The following is an 11,694-nucleotide window of genomic DNA, read 5'->3' as shown; positions in this document are numbered from 1 at the left end:
AGGAGGAGTAAGACAGAATACAAACGATTTGTAACAAATATCTTCTGCCTCTGTGGAGTCTGGGTTCAAATGTTAAGCAGTCTCTTTCACTCGTCTGGTTTTTCTCTTATTTATTATTTTATTTCATCTACAGAACCAGTCAAAAGTTTGGACACACCTACTCATTCAAGGGTTTTTCTTTATTTGGACTATTTTCTACATTACAGAATAATTGTGAAGACATCAAAACTATGAAATAACACATATGGAATCATATAGTAAACAAAAAAGTGTTAAACAAATCAAAACATATTTTATATTTGAGATTCTTCAAAGTAGCCACCCTTTGCCTTGATGACAGCTTTGCACAATCTTGGCATTCTCTCAACCAGAATCATGAGGAATGCTTTTCCAACAGTCTTGAAGGAGTTCCCAAATATGCTCAGCACTTGTTGGCTGCTTTTCCTTCACTCTGTGGTCCAACTCATCCCAAATAATCTCAATTGGATGTAGGTCGGGTGATTGTGGAGGCCAAGTCATCTGATGCAGCACTCCATCACTCTCCTTCTTGGTCAAATAGCCCTTACACAGCCTACTCTGCATCTCACGAAAACACGCCGGTTGGAACCAGAAATCGCAAATTTGGACTCATCAGACCAAAGGAAAGATTTCCACCAATCTAATGCCCATTGCTCGTCTTTCTTGGCCCAATCAAATCTCTTCTTCTTATTGGTGTCCTTTAGTAGTGGTTTCTTTGACGAATTTCTCTAACACGATGGAGCTGACAGAGAGGGATGCCTCGCTTCTAGTCCTTAGGAAACTTTGCAGTAGTTTGTTTTTTTATGTATTATTTATTACATTGCTAGCCCAGAAAATAGTAGGTATTATTACATACAGCTGGGAAAAACTATTGGATATCATAGTGACGTCAACTTACCATCACTACGACTTTCCCGAAGCGGATTCTTGTCCGCACCACCCAGGGTATTTGAACTGATTCCAGAGGCCGACCCAAAACAATGTCACCGGAGAAGAGGGAGACGGAGCGGTCTTCTGGTCAGACTTCGGAGGCGCGAACACCACCCACCTCTTCCGAGTATATTACTCGCTAATGTCCAGTCCCTAGATAACAAGGTCGACGGAATCAGGGCAAGGGTTGCTTTCCAGAGAGACATCAGGGATTGTAACATACTCTGTTTCACAGAAACATGGCTCTCTCGGGATATGCTGTCGGAGTCGGTACAGCCACCTGGATTCGTCGCGCCTACAGGAATAAACATCTCTCCGGGAAGAAGAAGGGCGGGGGTGTAAGTTTCGTGATTAACGACTCATGGTGTAATTGTAACAACACACAGGAACTCAAGTCCTTTTGTTCACCTGAGCTAGATATCCTCACAATCAAATGCCGACTGTATTATCTCCCAAGAGAATTATCTTCGGTTATTGTCACAGCCATGTGTATCCCCCCTCAAGCTGATACTACGATGGCCCTCAAGGAAATTCACTGGAATTTATTGAAACTGGAAACCATATATCCTGAGGCTGCATTTATTGTATCTGGTGATTTTTAACAAAGCAAATTTGAGAACAATGCTACCTAAATTCGATCAGCATGTCGACTGTAGCACTCGCGCTGGAAAAACACCGGACCACTGTTACTCTAACTTCCGCGATGCATACAAGGCCCTCCCCCGCCCTCCTTTCGGCAAATCTGACCATGACTCCATTTTGCTCCTCCCTTCCTATAGGCAGAAATTAAAACAGGAAGTACACGTGATAAGGTCTATTCAACGCTGGTCTGACCAATTGGAATCCACGCATCAAGATTGTTTTGATCACGCGGATTTGGATATGTTCTGGGTAGCCTCAGAGCATAATATCGACGTATATGCTGATTCGGTGAGTGAGTTTATAAGGAAGTGTTGCGGAGATGTTGTATCCACTGTGACTATTAAAACCTACCCTAACCATAAACCGTGTATAGATGGTGGCATTTGCACAAAACCGAAAGCACCAAACACCACATTTAACCATGGAAAGATGACTGGGAATATGGCCCAATACAACAGTGTAGTTATTCCCTCCTTAACTTTTTATGGCTGCAGGGGCAGTATTGAGTAGCCAGATAAAAGGTGCCCATTTCAAACGGCCTCGTACTCAATTCTTGCTCGTACAATATGCATATTATTATTACTATTGGATAGAAAACACTCTAGTTTCTAAAACCGTTTGAATTATATCTGTGAGTGAAACAGAACTCATTCTGCAGCAAACTTCCTGACAGGAAGTGATAAGTCTGAAATTGAGGCTCTGTTCCAGGGGCTGCCTATTAAAGCCCTTGTTATTTATTAGTTTAGATGCACTTCATACGTCTTCCACTAGATGTCGACAAGGAGTGAGAGAAGAAATGGACTGTGTAACTTGATCTGGACTCGAATTACAGCTCATGGAATGACGTGTCCTCCATTTCCTGTTTTCAGGAAGGCGCGAAGAGGGACATGGATTTGCCTTTTGAAAAGCTGTCGTTATAGGCGACTACTATCTCCGGCTTTGATTTTATTTGATACATGTGTCCATATCATCGTAAAGTATGTTTTTTCAATATAGTTTAATCAGATTATTGAAATTTTTTCAGGAGTTTTGCCGTGTTCCGTTCTCTTCCGTTTGTTGACATGGAGAGATTCTCGCCACTTGGCTAGTGTGCTTGCTAATTCAAGAGGGAAAGTGGCCGTTCTAAATCCAAACAACGATTGTTTCCGACAAAGGACCCCTTGTCCAACATTCTGATGAAAGATCAGCAAAAGTAAGAAACATTTTATGATGCTATTTCATATATCTGTCGTACATGTGAAGTAGTCGCCGACGCCCAACGTTTGGGTACTCTATCTATACCGAAGCTGCATATTGTAATGAAGTTATTTTTTAGAATTCTAACACTGCGATTTCATTAAGAACTAATGGATCTGTCATTTCCTATACAACATGTATTTTTTAGTTATGTTTATGAATAGCTATTTGGTCAGAATATGTGTGTCAGAAAAATATCCGGACGTTGTGGGAAAAAGTAGCTAAGTTAGCACAATGTGTAGCACTGATTTCAGCTCTAAATATGCACATTTTCAAACAAAACATAAGTGCATGTATAACCTGATGTTATAGGACTGTCATCTGATGAAGAATATCAAGGTTAGTCAAAAATTATATATCTTTTACTGGTTTGTTACGATCGCTAACTTTTACTGTTGGGAAATGGCTTGTCTTTCTGGCTATTGTGGTAAGCTAATATAACGCTATATTGTGTTTTCGCTGTAAAACACTTAATAAATCGGAAATATTGGCTGGAATCACAAGATGCCTGTCTTTCATTTGCTGTACACTATGTATTTTTCAGAAATGTTTTATGATGAGTAATTAGGTATTTGATGTTGGTGTCTGTAATTATTATTGCTGCTTTCGGTGCAATTTCTGATTGTAGCTGCAATGTAAACTATGATGTATACCTGAAATATGCACATTTTTTGAACAAAACAGATTTATTGTATAACATGTTATAAGACTGTCATCTGATGAAGTTGTTTGTTGGTTAGTTTGGTTGGTTTTTGGTTAGTTAGGTTGGCTTTGTGCATGCTACCTGTGCTGTAAAAAATGGCTGTCCTTTTTTGTATTTGGTGGTGAGCTAACATAAATATACGTGCTGTTTTCGCTGTAAAACATTTATAAAAATCGGACATGTTGGCTGGATTCACAAGATGTGTACCTTTCATTTGCTGTATTGGACTTGTTAATGTGTGAAAGTTAAATATTTAAAACAATATCTTTTGAATTTCGCGCCCTGCACTTGAGCTGGCTGTTGTCATAAGTGTACCGACGTCAGGCTTGCAGCCAGAAGAAGTTTAAGGCAATCAAACAGGCAACATGTCAGTATAGAGACAAAGTGGATGTCAGGACCCGGTGTGAGAAACAGTCACTAATAGTCGGCAGAACACAGAAGATCAGGCAGACTCAGCAGTACTAGAGATGGTGGTTTAATAAAAGAACAAGATCTTCAGGCAAAGAATATAAATCCACAACGTCCAAAATAAAGCCAAGAGGCAAAAATGGATATCCTCCAAAATACAAAGAAACTCCACAAAGTGGAAAAAACAGCAGGGAACAAACAAACCTCAAAAGACTAATCAAAAATAAACAAGAACTAAACCAGAGAACCTCTGGAAAATCCAACAAGAGAAATATATGTTCACAGCAAGGCTGGGTGCTAACATACAAACACTGAGCAAAGAACTGAGGAACACACAGGGTTTAAATACCAACAAGGAAATGACACACAGGTGCAAACAATAATTAGAGCAAGGAAAAAACAAAAGGTTCAAAAAAGGTGCAATGGGGGCATCTAGTGACCAAAACCTGAACAATCCTGGCTAAATCCTGACAGTGGAGTTGCAATTCAACAGCTCAGACACGAGACGTACGTGGCAGAGTCTACAGACAATCACGGACTACAAAAGAAAAACCAGCCATGTCACTGACACCAAAGTCTTGCTTCCAGACAAACTAAACACCTTTGCACACTTTGAGGATAACACAGTGCCACCATCTCGGCCCGCCAACAAGGACTGCGCCCCCACCCCTCCTTCTCCTTGGCTGATGTGAATAAAACATTTAAACATGTTAACCCTCACATGACTGCTGGCCCAGATGGCATCCCTAGCCGTGTCCTCAAAGCATGCGCAGACCAGCTGGTTGGTGTGTTTACGGACGTATTCAATCACTCCCTATCCCAGTCTGTTGTACCCACATGCTTCAAGATGGCTACCATTGTTCCTGTACCCAAGAAGACAAAGATAACTGAACTAAATGACTACCGCCCCGTAGCGCTCACTTCTGTCATCATGAAGTGCTTGGAGAGACTAGTCAAGGATCATATCACCTCCACCTTACCGGGCACCCTAGACCCACTTCAGTTAACATACGACGAGACAGCCTACAGGGAGGAGGTGTAGGCAGGAAAACAACCTCTCACTCAACGTCAACAAAACAAATGAGACAATTGTGGACTTCAGGGAATAGCAGAAGGAGCACCCCCATATCGACGTCGAAGTGACACCAGTGGAGAAGGTGGAAAGTAGCAAGGTCCTCGGTGTACAGACAAACTGAAATGGTCCACCCACACAGACAGTGTGGTGAAGAATGCGCAACAGCGCCTCTTCAACCTCAGGAGGCTGAAGAAATGTGGCTTGTCACCCAAAACTCTGACAAACTTTTACAGATGCACAATCGAGAGCATCCTGTTGGGCTGTATCACCGCCTGGTACGACAACTGCACCTCCCTCAACCTCAAGGCTCTCCAGAGGGTGGTGCGGTCTGCACAACGCATCACCGGGGGCAAACTACCTGCCATTCAAGACACCTACAACACCCGATGTCACAGGAAGGTCAAAAAGATTATCTAGCCACTGCCATCCAGAAGGCGATGTCAGTACAGGTGCATCAAAGCTGGACCGAGAGACTGAAAAACAGCTTCTATCTCAAGGCCATCAGACTGTTTAACAGGCATCACTAGCACAGAGAGGCTGCTGCCTACATACAGACTTGAAATCATTGGCCACTTTAATAATGTTTACCTATCTTGCATTACTCATCTCATATGTATATACTGTATTCTATACTATATATTGCATCTTAGCCTACGCCGCTCTGTCATTGCTCATCCATATATTTATATTTATATATTCTTATTCCATTCCTTTACTTAGATTTGTGTGTATTAGGTATTTGTTGTGGAATAATTAGATTTGTGTGTATTAGGTATTTGTTGTGGAATAATTAGATTTGTGTGTATTAGGTATTTGTTGTGGAATAATTAGATTTGTTAGATCACTGTCGGAACTAGAAGCATAAGCATTTCACTACACTCACAATAACATCTGCTAACCATGTGTATGTGACCAATAACATCTGCTAACCATGTGTATGTGACCAATAACATCTCCTAACCATGTGTATGTGACCAATAACATCTGCTAACCATGTGTATGTGACCAATAACATCTGTTAACCATGTGTATGTGACCAATAACATCTGCTAACCATGTGTATGTGTCCAATAACATCTCCTAACCATGTGTATGTGTCCAATAACATCTGCTAACCATGTGTATGTGACCAATAACATCTGCTAACCATGTGTATGTGTCCAATAACATCTCCTAACCATGTGTATGTGACCAATAACATCTGCTAACCATGTGTATGTGACCAATAACATCTGCTAACCATGTGTATGTGACAAATAACATCTGCTAACCATGTGTATGTGACCAATAACATCTCCTAACCATGTGTATGTGACCAATAACATCTGCTAACCATGTGTATGTGACCAATAACATCTGCTAACCATGTGTATGTGACCAATAACATCTCCTATGCATGTGTATGTGACCAATAACATCTGCTAACCATGTGTATGTGACCAATAACATCTGCTAACCATGTGTATGTGACCAATAACATCTCCTAACCATGTGTATGTGACCAATAACATCTGCTAACCATGTGTATGTGACCAATAACATCTGCTAACCATGTGTATGTGACCAATAACATCTGCTAACCATGTGTATGTGACTAATAACATCTCCTAACCATGTGACCAATAACATCTCCTAACCATGTGACCAATAACATCTGCTAACCATGTGTGTGACCAATAACATCTCCTAACCATGTGTGTGACCAATAACATCTGCTAACCATGTGACCAATAACATCTCCTAACCATGTGTATGTGACCAGTTAACATCTCCTAACCATGTGTATGTGACCAATAACATCTGTTAACCATGTGTATGTGACCAATAACATCTGCTAACCATGTGACCAATAACATCTGCTAACCATGTGTATGTGACCAATAACATCTGCTAACCATGTGTATGTGACCAATAACATCTGCTAACCATGTGTATGTGACCAATAACATCTGCTAACCATGTGACCAATAACATCTGCTAACCATGTGTATGTGACCAATAACATCTGCTAACCATGTGTATGTGACCAATAACATCTCCTAACCATGTGTATGTGACCAATAACATCTCCTAACCATGTGTATGTGTTCAATAACATCTGCTAACCATGTGTATGTGACCAATAACATCTCCTAACCATGTGTATGTGACCAATAACATCTCCTAACCATGTGTATGTGTCCAATAACATCTGCTAACCATGTGTATGTGACCAATAACATCTGCTAACCATGTGTATGTGACCAATAACATCTGCTAACCATGTGTATGTGACCAATAACATCTCCTAACCATGTGTATGTGAACAATAACATCTCCTAACCATGTGTATGTGACCAATAACATCTGCTAACCATGTGTATGTGACCAATAACATCTCCTAACCATGTGTATGTGAACAATAACATCTCCTAACCATGTGTATGTGACCAATAACATCTGCTAACCATGTGTATGTGTCCAATAACATCTGCTAACCATGTGACCAATAACATCTCCTAACCATGTGTATGTGACCAATAACATCTCCTAACCATGTGAATGTGACCAATAACATCTCCTATCCATGTGTATGTGACCAATAACACCTGTTAACCATGTGTATGTGACCAATAACATCTCCTAACCATGTGTATGTGACCAATAACATCTGTTAACCATGTGTATGTGACCAATAACATCTGCTAACCATGTGTATGTGACCAATAACATCTGCTAACCATGTGTATGTGACCAATAACATCTCCTAACCATGTGTATGTGACCAATAACATCTCCTAACCATGTGTATGTGACCAATAACATCTGTTAACCATGTGTATGTGACCAATAACATCTGCTAACCATGTGTATGTGACCAATAACATCTGCTAACCATGTGTATGTGACCAATAACATCTGCTAACCATGTGTATGTGACCAATAACATCTCCTAACCATGTGTATGTGACCAATAACATCTGCTAACCATGTGTATGTGACCAATAACATCTGCTAACCATGTGTATGTGACCAATAACATCTGCTAACCATGTGTATGTGACCAATAACATCTCCTAACTATGTGTATGTGACCAATAACATCTGCTAACCATGTGTATGTGACCAATAACATCTGCTAACCATGTGTATGTGACCAATAACATCTGTTAACCATGTGTATGTGACCAATAACATCTCCTAACCATGTGTATGTGACCAATAACATCTGCTAACCATTTGTATGTGACCAATAACATCTGCTAACCATGTGTGTGTGTCCAATAACATCTGCTAACCATGTGTATGTGACCAATAACATCTGCTAACCATGTGTATGTGATCAATAACATCTGCTAACCATGTGTATGTGACCAATAACATCTCCTAACCATGTGTATGTGACCAATAACATCTGCTAACCATGTGTATGTGACCAATAACATCTCCTAACCATGTGTATGTGTCCAATAACATCTGCTAACCATGTGTATGTGACCAATAACATCTGCTAACCATGTGTATGTGTCCAATAACTTCTCCTAACCATGTGTATGTGACCAATAACATCTGCTAACCATGTGTATGTGACCAATAACATCTGCTAACCATGTGTATGTGACCAATAACATCTGCTAACCATGTGTATGTGACCAATAATATCTGCTAACCATGTGTAGGTGACCAATAACATCTCCTATGCATGTGTATGTGACCAATAACATCTGCTAACCATGTGTATGTGACCAATAACATCTGCTAACCATGTGTATGTGACCAATAACATCTCCTAACCATGTGTATGTGACCAATAACATCTGCTAACCATGTGTATGTGACCAATAACATCTGCTAACCATGTGTATGTGACTAATAACATCTCCTAACCATGTGACCAATAACATCTCCTAACCATGTGACCAATAACATCTCCTAACCATGTGTTTGACCAATAACATCTCCTAACCATGTGTGTGACCAATAACATCTGCTAACCATGTGACCAATAACATCTCCTAACCATGTGTATGTGACCATTTAACATCTCCTAACCATGTGTATGTGTCCAATAACATCTGTTAACCATGGGTATGTGTCCAATAACATCTGCTAACCATGTGTATATGACCAATAACCTCTGCTAACCATGTGTATGTAACCAATAACTTCTCCTAACCATGTGTATGTGACCAATAACATCTGTTAACCATGTGTATGTGACCAATAACATCTGCTAACCATGTGTATGTGACCAATAACATCTCCTAACCATGTGTATGTGACCAATAACATCTCCTAACCATGTGTATGTGTTCAATAACATCTGCTAACCATGTGTATGTGACCAATAACATCTCCTAACCATGTGTATGTGACCAATAACATCTCCTAACCATGTGTATGTGTCCAATAACATCTGCTAACCATGTGTATGTGACCAATAACATCTGCTAACCATGTGTATGTGACCAATAACATCTGCTAACCATGTGTATGTGACCAATAACATCTCCTAACCATGTGTATGTGAACAATAACATCTCCTAACCATGTGTATGTGACCAATAACATCTGCTAACCATGTGTATGTGACCAATAACATCTCCTAACCATGTGTATGTGAACAATAACATCTCCTAACCATGTGTATGTGACCAATAACATCTGCTAACCATGTGTATGTGTCCAATAACATCTGCTAACCATGTGACCAATAACATCTCCTAACCATGTGTATGTGACCAATAACATCTCCTAACCATGTGAATGTGACCAATAACATCTCCTATCCATGTGTATGTGACCAATAACACCTGTTAACCATGTGTATGTGACCAATAACATCTCCTAACCATGTGTATGTGACCAATAACATCTGTTAACCATGTGTATGTGACCAATAACATCTGCTAACCATGTGTATGTGACCAATAACATCTGCTAACCATGTGTATGTGACCAATAACATCTCCTAACCATGTGTATGTGACCAATAACATCTCCTAACCATGTGTATGTGACCAATAACATCTGTTAACCATGTGTATGTGACCAATAACATCTGCTAACCATGTGTATGTGACCAATAACATCTGCTAACCATGTGTATGTGACCAATAACATCTGCTAACCATGTGTATGTGACCAATAACATCTCCTAACCATGTGTATGTGACCAATAACATCTGCTAACCATGTGTATGTGACCAATAACATCTGCTAACCATGTGTATGTGACCAATAACATCTGCTAACCATGTGTATGTGACCAATAACATCTCCTAACTATGTGTATGTGACCAATAACATCTGCTAACCATGTGTATGTGACCAATAACATCTGCTAACCATGTGTATGTGACCAATAACATCTGTTAACCATGTGTATGTGACCAATAACATCTCCTAACCATGTGTATGTGACCAATAACATCTGCTAACCATTTGTATGTGACCAATAACATCTGCTAACCATGTGTATGTGTCCAATAACATCTGCTAACCATGTGTATGTGACCAATAACATCTGCTAACCATGTGTATGTGACCAATAACATCTGCTAACCATGTGTATGTGACCAATAACATCTCCTAACCATGTGTATGTGACCAATAACATCTGCTAACCATGTGTATGTGACCAATAACATCTCCTAACCATGTGTATGTGTCCAATAACATCTGCTAACCATGTGTATGTGACCAATAACATCTGCTAACCATGTGTATGTGTCCAATAACTTCTCCTAACCATGTGTATGTGACCAATAACATCTGCTAACCATGTGTATGTGACCAATAACATCTGCTAACCATGTGTATGTGACCAATAACATCTGCTAACCATGTGTATGTGACCAATAATATCTGCTAACCATGTGTAGGTGACCAATAACATCTCCTATGCATGTGTATGTGACCAATAACATCTGCTAACCATGTGTATGTGACCAATAACATCTGCTAACCATGTGTATGTGACCAATAACATCTCCTAACCATGTGTATGTGACCAATAACATCTGCTAACCATGTGTATGTGACCAATAACATCTGCTAACCATGTGTATGTGACTAATAACATCTCCTAACCATGTGACCAATAACATCTCCTAACCATGTGACCAATAACATCTCCTAACCATGTGTTTGACCAATAACATCTCCTAACCATGTGTGTGACCAATAACATCTGCTAACCATGTGACCAATAACATCTCCTAACCATGTGTATGTGACCATTTAACATCTCCTAACCATGTGTATGTGACCAATAACATCTCATAACCATGTGTATGTGACCAATAACATCTGCTAACCATGTGTATGTGACCAATAACATCTCCTAACCATGTGTATGTGACCAATAACATCTGCTAACAATGTGTATGTGACCAATAACATCTGCTAACCATGTGTATGTGACCAATAACATTTCCTAACCATGTGTATGTGACCAATAACATCTGTTAACCATGTGTATGTGACCAATAACATCTGCTAACCATGTGTATGTGACCAATAACATCTCCTAACCATGTGTATGTGACCAATAACATCTGTTAACCATGTGTATGTGACCAATAACATCTGCTAACCATGTGTATGTGACCAATAACATCTGCTAACCATGTGTATGTGACCAATAACATCTGCTAACCATGTGTATGTGACCAATAACATCTCCTAACCATGTGTATGT

This window comes from Salvelinus fontinalis, chromosome 24 (genome assembly GCF_029448725.1).
Source record: "Salvelinus fontinalis isolate EN_2023a chromosome 24, ASM2944872v1, whole genome shotgun sequence".
Classification (NCBI taxonomy): Eukaryota; Metazoa; Chordata; class Actinopteri; order Salmoniformes; family Salmonidae; genus Salvelinus; species Salvelinus fontinalis.
This window is presented reverse-complemented; position numbering follows the sequence as displayed.